Below are 15,623 nucleotides of genomic sequence, written 5' to 3' on the forward strand. Positions count from 1 at the left end.
ACAGCTGTCCAACATAGACCTGTGTCAGGCATCCACATTGCTTGCAGGTGTGCAGATGAAAACTCACACATCCCTATCCCAAGCCAGTCATCATCAGACACACACAGCTCCTCTGCACAGCCAAGTTGGACATCACCCCTCCAGGCACACACGAACACATGATGTCAGCCATATGGCCCAGCATAGGCCTCTGCAAATTCAACACCACACTCTATGCATGTGATGATACCTGTGTCACAACCCTTTTATCCATACCATTGATGCACAGACATGCTCATATGGATCTGATGCACAGGTTGACTATGGTACAGTGTATCAATGTCATGCTGTGTAAGGTGCTGTCTGCTGGCAGTAGCTATGGGTACACATTGAGGTGTATGTACTTTGTTAGCCATGATGCAGTATTGCTGTTGCTACTGTTGACTGACTGTAATGTCACATGCTGTATTTTGGTTGTTTTCCAGGTGTCTGCGTGTCTGCAGGCTGTGGGCCTGCTGGCAAGAGCAATGTTGGGTAAGGCGGAGTGGTAACACAGTCCCTTTTTCTTAGCCAAGGTACAGCTGTACATGTACATGTTTACCAGGTGTGTTTACATGCAACAGTGTATGAGGGGCAATTGTGGCAGACAGTGTGTCCTTGCATACATACCCTTGACACAGCCACCTAGCCTGTATACATGTTACCTGCATGTTCCGTAGGCCCACAGGCTTACACATACAGAGGAGTTTACTTGAGTACTGACACTAGGTCCCTCAACAGCTTTGCCATTACATTCACTGCAACCGATTCAGCTATCAGCACCTGTTGCCCCTGCAATTTCTGTCACATCCACTTGACCATCATGCAATTGATGAGGGTTTGCCTAGTACTGTGGATGACATGTTTGGGTTATGTATTCCTGACAAAGCTCAGCCTGTGTTAGTCTAACCTGACAATCACCAGCATGTGTGTCTGCTATCTCATATGCATGTCTGGCCTCTCATGCTGGTAGTGCACACAGAGTCGTAGTCCTGTACATGGGGCAGCTGACGAAGGGCTGAGCACAGCCCCTACCTGCACAGTCGTATGAACAATAGCACTAGATACATAACACAGATAGCACAGCGGTACTGAAGTGTGGTAGTGTCTGCCACTACTATTGAAGTGGATGACAATTGCAGGAACTGTTATGATTGACAATGGTGGGTTCAGAGGCCCTTAACATGTTAGAGCCATCTCACACATACACATGCACAGCATTGCATGGGGACATGCATTGAGACACACATGCACATGGAGGTGACAGAGTGGTTGACCTACCCATCTGTTAATGTACAATGCACAGTGATATGACAATTGCACCACAGTGGCTTGGTGTTAGAAACTGTGTAAATGTGCTTTTATGGTAGATGACATCTGCATGGGCCAACACTAGTTTGCCAATTGTGGAGTTCACAGGGTGGGAGAGGCACACAACATGGTATAGCCATCACACACACAGACTGCAGATAGCCACAGGGGTTGTGCATATGGCAACACATACACAGTTGCCAATAGACATATTAGTAACCCTACATATCCACTTGTATGTACTATAGTGCTGCATACACATGCCAAGCTACACATACATTATATGCCTGGGACAAAACACACATCTTCTCACAATGTGTAATCTTGCAAATGCCTTCATGGATGGTGGGATAACCCACTAGACATAGCAATTGGTCTCATCTACTGCTCCTACATACCTGCACAAGTGATAGTGTGACAGACTTTTTATCAGCATGATGTGTCAGTCAGGTAAAATGTCTGATGCTGGCATGTGTGTCAGTATGGTAACTTTGATGTGTTTGGCAATGATATCACAGGAATGATCATTCAGGGGACACAGAAAATATATAAGTTGCAAACATGTGGCTATCCTATGTACTTCTGTATAGATGACTGGTATGGGCTGTATAGTGTTACATGGTGCATGTGAGGCAAATGCCATTAACAGGGTCTTTAAAGTAATGTCATGGGTAGGGGAGTCAACAGGCCCTAAAATGGTATAACTAAACACACAACAGCCACAGGGGATAAGTTTCACACACTACTATAGTTGTCAGTATTGAGATTAGAACTCCTATGTGTCTATTTCCACTGTAGTATTAGGCAGTTATTGCACATGCTACAGAGCTTAGAAGGCTGACAACTGTATACAGGTACATCTAGGATGAATGACATCAGCAGACCTTATAAAGTAGGTAATGGGATGTGTACTGGGTGGTACATGCCTCAAAATGATATAACCCACATACCCAGAGGATATGATCCTCACCCAAACACACACAGATGTGAGTCTCACACACACACTTTCACAGTTGCTAGTATTGATATTAGAGCCCCTACCAATCTAGTTATGTATACTACAGTGTTAATTATTTATTTATTTATTTTTATTTTAAGTTTGATGACTGGGAAAGTCCACTGGGCCACAAAGAGCCCCTTTTCAGTGGAGACCAGGGGAGAAAAGCTCCAAGACATACCAAGTTAAATGCAACAAAGAAATAACAAAGAGTTCATACAGAACAATTAAACATTACAGAAGAATAATACATTATGTAAGAAGCACTTAGAGAGTTAACATTGAAGAACATGAGGATTACTAGGCCATTGCAGGTTAGATAAAATCTACATTAACAGAAGAACAAAATGTGACTTAAGCTCTAAGTGAGTTAACTTTTAAAACATAGCTACAATCCATTTGTGGTTAGATATGATTAGTGTTATGCAGTTATCACATGTGCCACAGAGCTTATAGGAGTTAAGAGTGTCACAAAGTATGTCTAAGGTGATTACATCAAGAACTCTTGTAAAGTATGGAAATGGGAAATGTACTGGGTGGGAAGGGCATCAAAATACATTACCCTACAAACATACACACAAACACCTTCACACACACACACACACACACACACACACACACACACACACACACACACACACACACGTATTTGTCACAACTGAGTGTAGAACCCCTGCCTATCTAGTTATCTGTACTATACTGTTACGTAATTACCCATGCCACAGAGCTTATACAGTTGAGTGCTGTCCAAAGGTACTTCAAAGAACAATGACATCAGCAGGACTGCTAATGTAGGACACTGGGAAGTGTTGTGGGTGGGAAAGTCCTCAAAATACTTCATCCTACAAAGATACACAGTTACAAACTCTTGCACATACACTTACACACACACACACACACACACACACACATACACACACACACACAAACACACACATTTGTTGGACCTTAGAGTAGAACCCCTGCCTATCTAGTTATTTGTACTATAGTGGTACACAGGTATTGCAAGTGCTACAGAGCTTACAGGGCTAGCAACTGCCCAAAGGTGCTTCTAAGGTGAATGACATCAGCAGAACAGCTATATTAGGGCAATGAGTGGGAAAGTTCTAAAAATACTTCATCCTACAAACATACACACTTGTAAACACTTGCATATACACTTATACACAAACACACTTTCAGGATCTGAGAGTAGAACCCCTGCCTATCTAGTTATTTGTACTATAGTGTTACACAGTTATCGCATGTGTTACAGAATTGACAGTTGCCCAGAATGACATCAGCAGGACTGCTAAAGTAGGGCACTGGGAAGTGTGTGGGTAGGAAGGGTCTCAAAATACATCATCCTATAAACATATGCACTTACACACACACACACACACACACACACACACACACACACACACACACACACACACACATGCACACACACACAAACACACACATTTGCTACAACTAGGAATGGAACCCCTCCCTATGTAGTTATCTGTACTATACTGTTACACCATTATTGCATGCACCATGGAGTTTATAGGGCTGGGGCTGTTCAAAGGTATTTCTAAGAGGAATGACATCAGCAGGACTAATAAAATGGAGCACTGGGAAGTGTTATGGCTGGGAATGGCCTAATACTATTTCAGCTACAAACAAACACACACTCCCTCACTCTTGCACACACACTCTCATGCACAAACTTACATTTGCTAGGACTGAGATTAGATCCCCTACCTATCTAGTTATTTGTACTATAGTGTTATGCAGTTATCACATGTTATCCAAAGCATGCAGGGCTGACAGGTGTCCAGTGGTCCTTCTAAGGTGAATGACAACAGCAGATCGTGTGAAGTAGGCCAATGGGAAGTGTACTGGGTTGGAGCAGTCTCCTAATACTTAGACCTACACACGCACACACACACACACACACACACACACACACACACACACACGCACACACGAACACACGCACACACGCACACACACACACACACACACACACACACACACACACACACACATGCAATTGATGTGATATTATAACCTCCAACCCAGTACTATTACACAATGGGGCTCATCTTTTTTGCTGGCACATCCACTGTCCACAGCAGGACATCATTCTATGCCATTCATGGTATCCGTGTGTGTGACCTACTCTGTGTGTGTCCCCCTGTGTCTCTCTCTCTCTATCACTGTCTGTCTCTCACTTCCCCACATCTATGTGTGTGTATGCTTGACATATTGCTATCTGTTGCCCATATATATGTCTGTGTATCACACGCAATGGATGCAGATATATCACATATGGGCCACCTACAGCTAGCTGTGGGTAATCCTGTCTGATGAGTGTGTGTAAGGACAGTTAAGCTGTACATAGCTGTCTGTATGCACAGACATATATACACAATACAGTCATATAGTCCAATTTGGGTTCCAACATGCGCTGTGATTGTCTAAGTGTAGGAGCATGCCCAGTGTGACCTTCTATAGTGAGAGTGGGACTGCTTTCCAGAGATAGGTGTACTCCGGTCCGGCATTTTGTGTGCTACAGCCATACCTCTCAGGAGTAAACAGGGCTTTCCTAGGGGAACTGGGTTTGTTTAGCAGACATTTTCTGACATATCTGTAGTCTGACACTGCAATGGATTGTGTCATTACCTAGTAACAGAAATCCTCAAATCATCAAAGTGCTTTGCCAGAGAAAAACAAGATGTATGATGCACAGACCCATATTATGAGTCCAGCTATGTACATTCTTGCCCAACAAGGCCAGTTGGGAGGTGTGGCTACAGCCAGTTGACTGATGACATTGTGTACACAGTCCAGCAACTTGGTGATATACTGGCTGGGGATCTCCACTCGTGTGGCATCTTTCTTACCTGAGATGTCATATCTTGGTGTGGCCATAGCTCTCAATTGTATGTTTTTTGGCAGATTGTCCAGGTGTTTGCCTAGAAGTTTCATCCAGTCTACATAAACTTATGTTTTTATGGCAAGTTATTTGCATATAATTGAATACTGATATTACAAAATAATGACAGACATTACTGTTTCAGATGACATACCCTTCAGACAATTCCCGCTAATGCAAACCTTTCATTCTACCAACTTTTTCAGTATGTAAGGGCAATATTTACAGCACATGCCTATCTTTGTGCCTTTCTCCCACTTTTATTTCTGACCTTGTCCAGATGTCTTACTGTCAGAGGTTGGGAGGTATGAGTGGGAGTACAGAGTGCATTCTACTGTGTAGACATGTCCATTATATGTCTAGTATATTCCACATAGCACTGTGACTTCCAAGTATGGCAGTGTCAGAGCAGTAGGTGTAGCTGACATGCATAATAGTTGGCACTGCAGTTATCTCCGTGGCCCTGTCAAAGACAGCACTGTACCTAGGCCACTACAGTACAACAGCCGGGAGTAAGTGCTAGCCAGATCCTGACAGTATAAACCACACATACACATAGCTCATTGACACCTGCATATTGCGGACATGCAACATATTTTCAGGTGTATTGGGATAGCCCTGGCAATGTGTGCTCTGCTGCTATTTCCCCTGCAAACATACATGTTACTGCATTTCTGGGGGAATATGGGGGAAGGGGCACACCTGTCAACTGTACACATTTGCACAGAGTGCGCTAATATTTTCTTTACATTTTGGTTCCATTTAGCATACAATTGTGCCCTGTGTTGGTGACTAGAGGCATATCACTAAAGACCACAGGTCAGAGTATAATGACATACATTTGAGTTTCAGACTTCTTACCCTTCAGATCCTTACGCCAACTGCAAGACATGCTGTGCTATCACTGTGTAAGTCTGTAGGGGGGGTAATTCAACATTTTAGCCCTTGCCAGACATTTCTTTATGATTTTCTACAGCTGACTTGCTGGGTGAGGCTGAGAGGTGAGTATGGGACCCCCACACTGACATCCATGCCTTTGACCTATGACCCCCCATTTAGTTGTCCCCCCACATATACTGCAGTGGGATTTGCCACCTTGGGTACTACTGCATAGTGACAGGAGGTCAGTATTGGGCAGACATTTCCTGGTGTCTCTCATAGCTGTCAGTTGTCTGCTGCTATCCCAGTAGGCACATTTACTTCCCCAGCACCCGTGAGGAGAGGACCAGCAATATGCACATCTTCTACCATGCTGCATGCACCTGTCGTGCATGCAGCAATATCATAGATATGCTACCAGAACATACGAATACATTCTTTATTGTTAAGAAGACTGACTTACCTTGTGCCTGTGGCAGTTGTGTGGATGGTGCTTGAGGGCTGCCTATGTCGGATGCACACAGTACACTGCCTAGCATGGTAAGTTACAGGTAGTGTGATGTGGGTGTCATCCATTTTTACTGTGTGTGGGAGTCAGAGAGAGGTGACAGTCCCTGGATGCTTACAGTGTCAGTGTGTGTGCTATGGGTTGCATTTTTGCCAAGGCCAGGCCATACTGGGCATGCTTCCATCTGCCTACAGGAGCTGTCTCAGGGGGTCCTCCTCCAAGTCTCTCTGTGCCTGTCTGGACCTTGGCAATGGTAGGGATTTGTGTGGCCTTTCCCTGTGCTGTTACTGTTGCAGCTGTTTCCACAGGATCATATTGTGTAGCATAGCACATACTATGAACATGTGTGCACATGTGGCTGGAGAGTACTGCAAGGGTCCACCAGATATGTCAAAGCAGCAGAACCGTGACTTGAGCATCGCAAACACACACTCTATAATGATCCTGGTTTGTGCATGTTCCTCATTATGGCATTTTTGAGTGGGTGTGTGTGGAATTCTGATGGATGTCATCATGCACGTCTCCAGTCCATAGCCAGCATCTCCCACCAGATGGCCATGTGGGATGTCCCCACTGGCAAATGCCTGGTACAGCTGTGATGACTGCCAGATGTGGGAGTCATGATAGCTTCCAGGACTGCCAGCACACACATTCATGATAATGCCCTGTGCATTGCACACAACCTGGAAGTTGATGGAGGGGAAGCCCTTGCAGTTTATGTAGACCCTACCCTGCTCACTTTGTAGTGTTTTGATGTGGATGTGTGGGCAGTCTATGGCACCCAGTACCTCTGGGTAGTCTGCAAAATGTTAGAAGAGGTGTATATTGCTGGTCTTCTCCTTACGGGTGCTGGGGAAGTAAATGTGCTTACCGGCTTGTAGTAGCATGGAATCCAGGAACTGGTGGAGTACCCTGGATGCAGATACCTGTGAGATCCCTATGATGTCCCAAGTAGGTCTTTGCAAAGTACCTGTAGCTAGTATTCTTAATGCTACATATACTTTGGTATCCACTGGGATGGGTTCCCCCCTGTTGGCTCTTGGTCTGAGATGAGACTTGCACAGCTTGATGGCTTGCTGAAGTATATCTCTGTTCACACTGTAGCACTCTGTCTCCAGATCATGTAGCCCCTGGTAGGTTACCCTGGGTCTGAACATTCTTCTCCTCACTCTGGGATGGTTGTTAGCATTATCCTCAACACTGTAGTCAGCCTCCAGAACATACTGATGTATCAAAGTGACAGCAGCCCCTAACATTTTGTCAGTTAAAATTCTCCTGCATGTGTACACCGATGGTGCAGAGTTTGTGGGAAAACCAGACTGAAATGTGTTTGCACAGTTTATACTGTTGTGCTGCATATGCTGTCTGTATGATTGGCTGGCTATGATACACTCCACCTGCTTGCTATTTTACTTGTACTTGATTGCTTTTATTCTGCTATTTCCCTTTTTTCCCCCTTCCCATTTCTGCCTTTTTTAAGCCTCAAGGCATGATGCGCAAACCCAGTGCCCAAATGTAAATAGGTCTGCTATTTCCGGGGGGGGGGGGGTTTAGACCCAGTGCGTGCCTCACAAACCTGTTTAGCTAATGTAAACACTGTGCAGTAGAAATGGCCCTCCCCTGGACACGAACCTACTCTTTATTTCATGGAATAAGTCAATACAGCCTCAGACACACACCCTTGCTAAGCTGTGCTTAGCTAAGCTCAAATGGGAGCCATGGAGCTCCAATTTGCTTACACCAAGCGTAACACACCCCCTTTTCACGTCAGATGCTCCTCCTGCTTACAGCACTGCCTTATAGCTCCTACATGGTTAGATGCAGCCAGAGAATGTTCTCCAATTTAGTGATTCAGTAAAATTCACTCATTTGCATATCCCCACTCCCTTACTCCCTAGTTACACCACTACACCAGAGGCTTCCTCCTTAGCAATCAGTATTACCTGTTATTGTTTTGATTTTGCATGCCATAGACTATAATGGCAAAATGCAGATTTCAATTAGAATTGTGTTTTCACATTTTTTTTTTATTTTCGGCACAATCCCATTCGTTAGCTACTGTGCTATGCTTAAACGGCTGAAATCAGCCAAAAAAAAAAAAGCTTTGATTCTCTTTTACAACAGTTTTTCATGCCAATGGTCATATATTTGGCTATTGGCATGCCTAAGGATTATAATACATGCTTTACTTTGAGCTGTCATGCATCCATTTTGATTTTTGCAGAAATGTATTCAGCTAGTAGCCGAATATATTTCTGCACCACACACTGTTCTTGCACGAAGGCCTACCTGCTTACTGAATCACTAATTTACCTCATTTGCATGGTTTTCACCAGAAAATGAGGTAATTAGCATTATTCAGTGGTGTCTGTGCAAGAATAGTGCTAGCAGGCTCATGCATGTCCCCAGCCTTATTTACTGATCGCAAGAATAGTGCTAGCAGGCTCATGAACATCCCCAGCCATATTTACTTGATTGCTCAGTGGCCATATTCCATGCAGGAGCTGCTACACTATTCCTGCATGGAGAAAAATAGTTATTGAATCCTAGCGAATATTTAGCCTAATATTGAACATTAGAAACATGATGAAAGACATTCGGCATACCAGACTTCTGTATGTTCTTTTACATTTTAGCAGGGGGGCAAGCCCCCCACACCCTCTGCAAATTATACATACCAACTCCTTCATCATACTACAGTGAGGAGAAGAGTAAATTCCCCGATCCTCACTGTACCATGATCTCCATTCACAATGCCAAACTCATAATAATGAATCAAGCTTTACTTTTACTTTTATGATTTCTTATTATTCCAGTTCGACATTGTGAAACTGTAAAAACTTAATTTCAGCCACACTATTTTCAAACACGAGCCTTTGAAATTTTGATGGCAAACATAGATATATATATATATATATATATATATATATATATATATATATATATATATATATATATATATATATATATATATATATATATATATATATATTTTTTTTTTTTTTTTTCAGCAGAAGCCCGAGGAGAAAAGCTCCATACAGAAAAATTACAGATACATGTAGATATTTAGACATGATCAGTATACACACAAATTACAATAGACATGGTTTTACAGTGGAGTGCAGCACATCAGCAGTTACAGTGGAGAGAACAAACTAGAAAATATTAATTTAAAAATAAAGGTCATTAATAGATTTGTGAAATTTGGAACATAGGTAGAATACATACATAGTACACAGGTACAGTACATGCATTGTACATTAGCCAGTGTTTGTGAGTAAGAGTGAAAACTATTATCAAGTACTCTAGGTTTATTATGTGTACCTTATCCACTTTCACTAGCCTGGGGAGCAGTCAAGGCACTACCAACTTTGCTTGAGATGTTGCCTAATCAGGATTTTAAAGGAGGCTTTGGACAATGTGTTTTGTATGCTAGTGGGGAGAGAGTTCCATTTTTTTAGCCACTGAACTATTATATAGTGTGTCTCCAAAGCTATTGTAGCTGTTGGTGACTTCTAGTAGTAGTTTGCTTGATGATCTAAGAGGCTTTTTGGCTGAGTGATCTACTAGATTTTTGAGGGCAGGACACTTATTGGAGAGGTAATAGACAGAATGACAGAGGCAGAGCTGATTGTAGGTTAGGAGGTTGGGCAGTTCAAGCCAGTATAGCTGTCTCAAAGCAGTACAGTGATGATTTCTATATGAGCAATGTGCAGCAAAGCAGGCAATTCTGTTATAGCAGGCTTCCATTTTGCTTAGTTCAGTTTTGTTAAGATTAGTCAGAATGGGAGATGTATAGAGTAGGGTGGACAGAAGTTGGGAGCGAGTAATGGCTGATCTTGTGTTGTTAGTATGATACAGTTTGATACAGTAGAGTGATCCCAGTTTGGCATGTACTTTTTTAATAGTTAAGTTGAGATGACTGTCAAATTTTAGGTGGGAGTCTATGGTTATTCCCAATGGTTTAGCCTGTGCCACTGGAGGGATTGGAGTAGCATTTGTGGAGTAGCTAGTGAATTGACTATTATCAGTGTTTTTGTTAAAACTGGTTATAATCATAAGCTGGGTTTTCTTTGGATTGAGGATAAGTTGGGCTTTGGTAAGGTAGTTTTCAACTTCAGAGAATGCTAGCTGAGTTGTGTGCAGGAGGGTGGGAATATTTTGTGCCACACAGATTAAGGTAGTTATCATCTGCATACTGAATGATAGATGCATGCTGTGTGGAGGCATGGAGGTCATTTATGAAGATTGTGAACAGTAGTTGTCTTAAGATAGAACCCTGTGGGACTCCTATAGTTATGGTCAGCTGAGGAGAGAGAGAATTTTCCCATTTCTCAGCTTGGTACCTGTCAGTTTAGTAGCTTTGGAACCAGGTAAGAGTGGAATTTGATAGGTGATATTGGTTTAGTTTGTTCATAGGTTCATAGGTTCATACTAGGCTATCTGCCCTAGGGCATTTATAAGCCTAGCCAGAGTGTGTTTGGCTTTCGCCACCCATTTTAAAATAATTTTGCTATGCCCTTTTTCGAGGTTAGTATAGTGTGCCTCTGTCTAACAGTGACACAGAAGTGATACCCGGGGTAAACCTATGATCTCACATCCACTCATCAAGATTCCTCTTGAAGAGAGTCAATGAGAAACTCTGCCTAACCTGGACTAGGATTTTATTCCAGAGTGAAGGGAGCCTCTGGGTTATGAATCTGTCCCTCCAGCATGTCCTATTTATTTCATAGGTTCATAGGTTCATAGATTAGTACTAAGCTAACTGCCCTTGTGAGCCATTTTAAGCCTAGCCAGTTATCCCTTGTGAGATTCAAACCCTGCACCTTGCGCTTGTAAGGCAAGCACCTTAACCATTAGGCCACCCTCCCTCCCTCCCTCAGTGCTGAGGTTCAAGTCTCTCGAGCACGTAGCTTAATGGGATTTGGATTTTCTGAGGTGCAGCATGTCCATTAATTCCAGGTTGGACATGGCTTTATATGTCAGGCACAGATCGCCTCTGAGCAGGCGGTATGCCACTGAGTAGAGCTGGAGTTTCTTTAACCGGGCAGCATATGGCATCGGTTTGAGCCCTTTCATCCTCTTGGTGAGGTACTTTTGGGGTCTTTCCAGTTACTGCAGGTGTCTGGTAAGTTACATCCCAAAAGGGGCATTGTACTCAATTATGGGCCTGATGAGGGATGAGTAAAGAGGCACGATGACCTCCCCTGATCTAGATGTGAATCCCTTCATGATTAGGTGGGCTATATAAAATGTTTTTCTAACCACTTTGGCCACGTGGTTGTCAAATGAGAGATTGCTATCAACTTGGGTCCCCAGGTCCCTAATTACTTCTTCTGTACTTAATGGATTACCACCTATGTGGTAATTTGTGGGCACTTTGTTTTTGCCAAAGGGGATGACTATACACTTTTTGGCGTTTAGCTTGAGGCCATGGCTCTGGCACCAGTTGTCTGTTTCTATGAGGCCCTTTTGGAAGGATGCTTGTGTCGGCTGGAGTGTCGATTATGGCGCCCAGTTTGCAGTCATCTGTAAACTTGGTCAGCCACAGTCCTTCCGTGTTGGCCTGTACCTCTGAGAAATATATACCGAACAAGAGAGGTCCCAGGACTCAGCCTTGTGGGATGCCACTTGTAACTGGTCTGGAGTCTGACGTGACTCCAGCAATTCTAACCATGTGGGTTCTGTCCTTGAGCCAGTTTGCAACCCATCTAGTGACATAGGGGTTTATGTTTAAGCTGGTGAGCGTATCTATAATGCCCGAGTGGGGTATTGTATCGAAGGCTTTTGCGAGGTCCAGATAGGCTGTGTAGACCACCTTCCCCTCGTCAATGGCCTTAGTGACTGTTTCAAAGAAATCAACCAGGTTTAAGAGGCAGGATTTGGTGCAAGACTGTGTCAAATGCTTTGGACATATCCAAAAAAAGAGTTGACACCTGCAGGCCTTCATTTTTGAGATGGTTTACTGTGTCTGTGAAGCAGAGGAGGGCTGTAGAGGTACTATGGGCAGGACTGAAACCATGTTGAGTAGGTGACAGGATGTTGCGGTCTAGGAGATGTTTTAGCACCTGGGTATGGATACATTTTTCTAGGATTTTGGCCAGTGGGCAGAGTATAGCAATGGGTCTGTAGTTATTAAGTTCAGTGGAAGTCCTACATATGGAATAGCAACACCTAACGTAGGCACCTGTGACCATAGCTTATGTATTACATGAGTTTGATACCACTTAGAGTAGTGACATAAAAGGGGGAGCCTTCTGTGTTCATTTTGACTCAAACTAGGACATAGGGTATTGCACATTACAATATATTAACTAAGGTATAGCATATTGCACATAAGATAATTGCATTGATGATTAATATTGCACTGAAAAAGAGAGATAAAAGAGAGATAAAAAGTATGGAAAAAAGAAACACGGTTAAGAGTTTAACATTGAACTATGTGGTCTGCTTCAGTAGTGGGGGTGGTGCTAAGATGGTAGGAGGCATGATAGAGTTTGATGGCTGTCGGCAGGAAGAATTTCCTGTGACATTCAGTGGAGCACTTTATGCTCATGAATCTCCTTTTGAAGGAAATTCTCTGTCCAGACAACACTCTGCTGAGTGGGTGATTAATATTTTCCATGATGGACTTTAGTTGCGCTAATATTCTTCTCTCAGCCACAGTTTTGAGACTGTCCAGTTCTTCTCCAATGTTTGAGCTAGCCTTCCGTACCAATTTATTGTGTCTGTTTGCCACAGCCTTCTTTATGCAAGTACCCCAGCACATCACTGTGAAGAAGATAGCGCAGGCCACTGCAGTCTCATAGAACAATCACAGCATAGTGTTGCCGACTCCAAAGGATCTGAGTCTTCATAGTAAGTGCGGCCTACTCTGAGCCTTTTTATATCCCACCCTCGAGTTTTTGGATCAGTCCAGCTTACTGTCCAGGTGCACCCCCAAATACTTGTAGTCCTGAGAAATCTCCACTTTAATCCCGCTAATTGACAGAGGGGTCATTGAATGACGAGACTGTGATCTCCCTGGATCTACTACCAACTCCTTAATTTTACTGATGTTCAGCTGCAACTGATTAATCTCACACCACCTCACAAATCTGTTCACCACCTTCATGTATTCCTCCTCATCTCCATGCCTGATACTTCCTACTATGAGTATGTGTACATATATATATATATATATATATATATATATATATATATATATATATATATATATATATACACACACACACACATATGGGTCTACCTGAAAACACCGACAAGCGAAAATACCGACACCACAAAACCGAAAGTTCAAAAACACGAAACTTCACATGCCCGACAAACAACAATCCCAACAGTCAACAAACAAAACAAATCCCCTGTCCAAAAAGCACACACACAACACAAGCACACCAAAAACCTTACAAACCTACACTAAACCTTACATACACAACTATCTATGCACTAACCTTAACCCAAACCCTAACCCTAAGGTCTGTCACTATCGCACACTCACCTAACCTGGACCCTAGCCCTAACTCACTTAACCTGCCTCTAATCCTAAAGTCTGTCACTATCGCACACTCACCTGACCCGCGCCCTAACCCCAACTCACTTAATCCGCACATAACCCTACAGTTCGTCACTATCGCACACTTACCTTAACATTTTGGTGTTCTCAGCGTCGGGATTTTCAACTGTTGATCATCTCCGTTGTTGATCTTCCAGTGTCGGTGTTCTCGTCATCATCATTTAGGACTTTCGGTGTTTTCTGGTAGACCCATGCACACACACACACAGACACACACACACACATACACACACACACACACATATATATATATATATATATATATATATATATATATATATATATATATATATATATATACACACACACACACACACACACACACACACACACACACACACACACACACACATACACACACACACACACACACACACACACACATATATACATATACTGTATGCATATGTATATGTAATATGGTTGCAATTTAGTCTGTCAAGCATTGTTTTCATCAGCAGACTAAAAATCAACAGACTAAACTATTTGTCAACTATAAGATTGCTGAATTTGGTAATGTCAAGGGAATGTGCTTCTGGTTAAGATTAAGTCGGCGCATGTGTTAACTCTGAAATTTTCATATATATTAAAAGTCTCAGCATTTGGCTTAAGTGTGTAATTGTCTGAGTGCTTGTGGGTTAAAGTTAAAGTAAGGACTAGGAAAGGGGGATAACTTTAATGTTGTGCTTGTGTGTACTGATTGGTTAGTGAGTCTGAAAGTGGTGTTTACTGATGTTGTTAGAGAAATTTCTTTTTCCACTATATTGTATACAGGAGTGGGGTTAGGATCAAGGTAAGGGTTAGGTTTAGAACCCATTAATAAGGTGAAGAATGCCCCCTGTGATGATGGCAATGTGCAAATGTCATTGCCTGATGATGCTATGGTACTGTGTGTAATATTACCACTAGAGGGCTGAATCATATCTCCAGTATCACAGGCCCCTGTGGAAGTACACCCTGACCACTACAATATCATCATTGTAGGAGAGATGTCTTGTTACTGCAAGCCCCACAGCCTCTGACAATCACACTGTTAATGATATGCAGATACCCACCATATGAGAGAAGCAGGAGTTCACAGCAATGACAATGATGCCAGATCAGTTTATCTGTGTACAAAATCTGACCTAAAATAATGGACATACATGTCAGTAATGCAGGCTAGTACAGCTACTACAAACAGCATTATGGAAAATGTGAGTGTACTGCTTGGCTTTCTTGCTAATGTACATAACCCCAGTAGAGGAACAGGGAGTTGATTTTGTTATACAGATCTCCTGTAGCAAATATGGCCTTCATGGTGGCTTTGAAAAGATAAATGGAAACTAAACTTTAGCCACTATAAGCCATGGCTGAGAGATGATCTGGACATACTGCGAAGACTGCTACTGCTGCTGCTGATACAGCTGCAGAAACTGCCACACCAAAT

Source organism: Protopterus annectens, chromosome 7.part0, assembly GCF_019279795.1.
Source record: "Protopterus annectens isolate FY-2018-M chromosome 7.part0, PAN1.0, whole genome shotgun sequence".
NCBI lineage: Eukaryota > Metazoa > Chordata > Ceratodontiformes > Protopteridae > Protopterus > Protopterus annectens.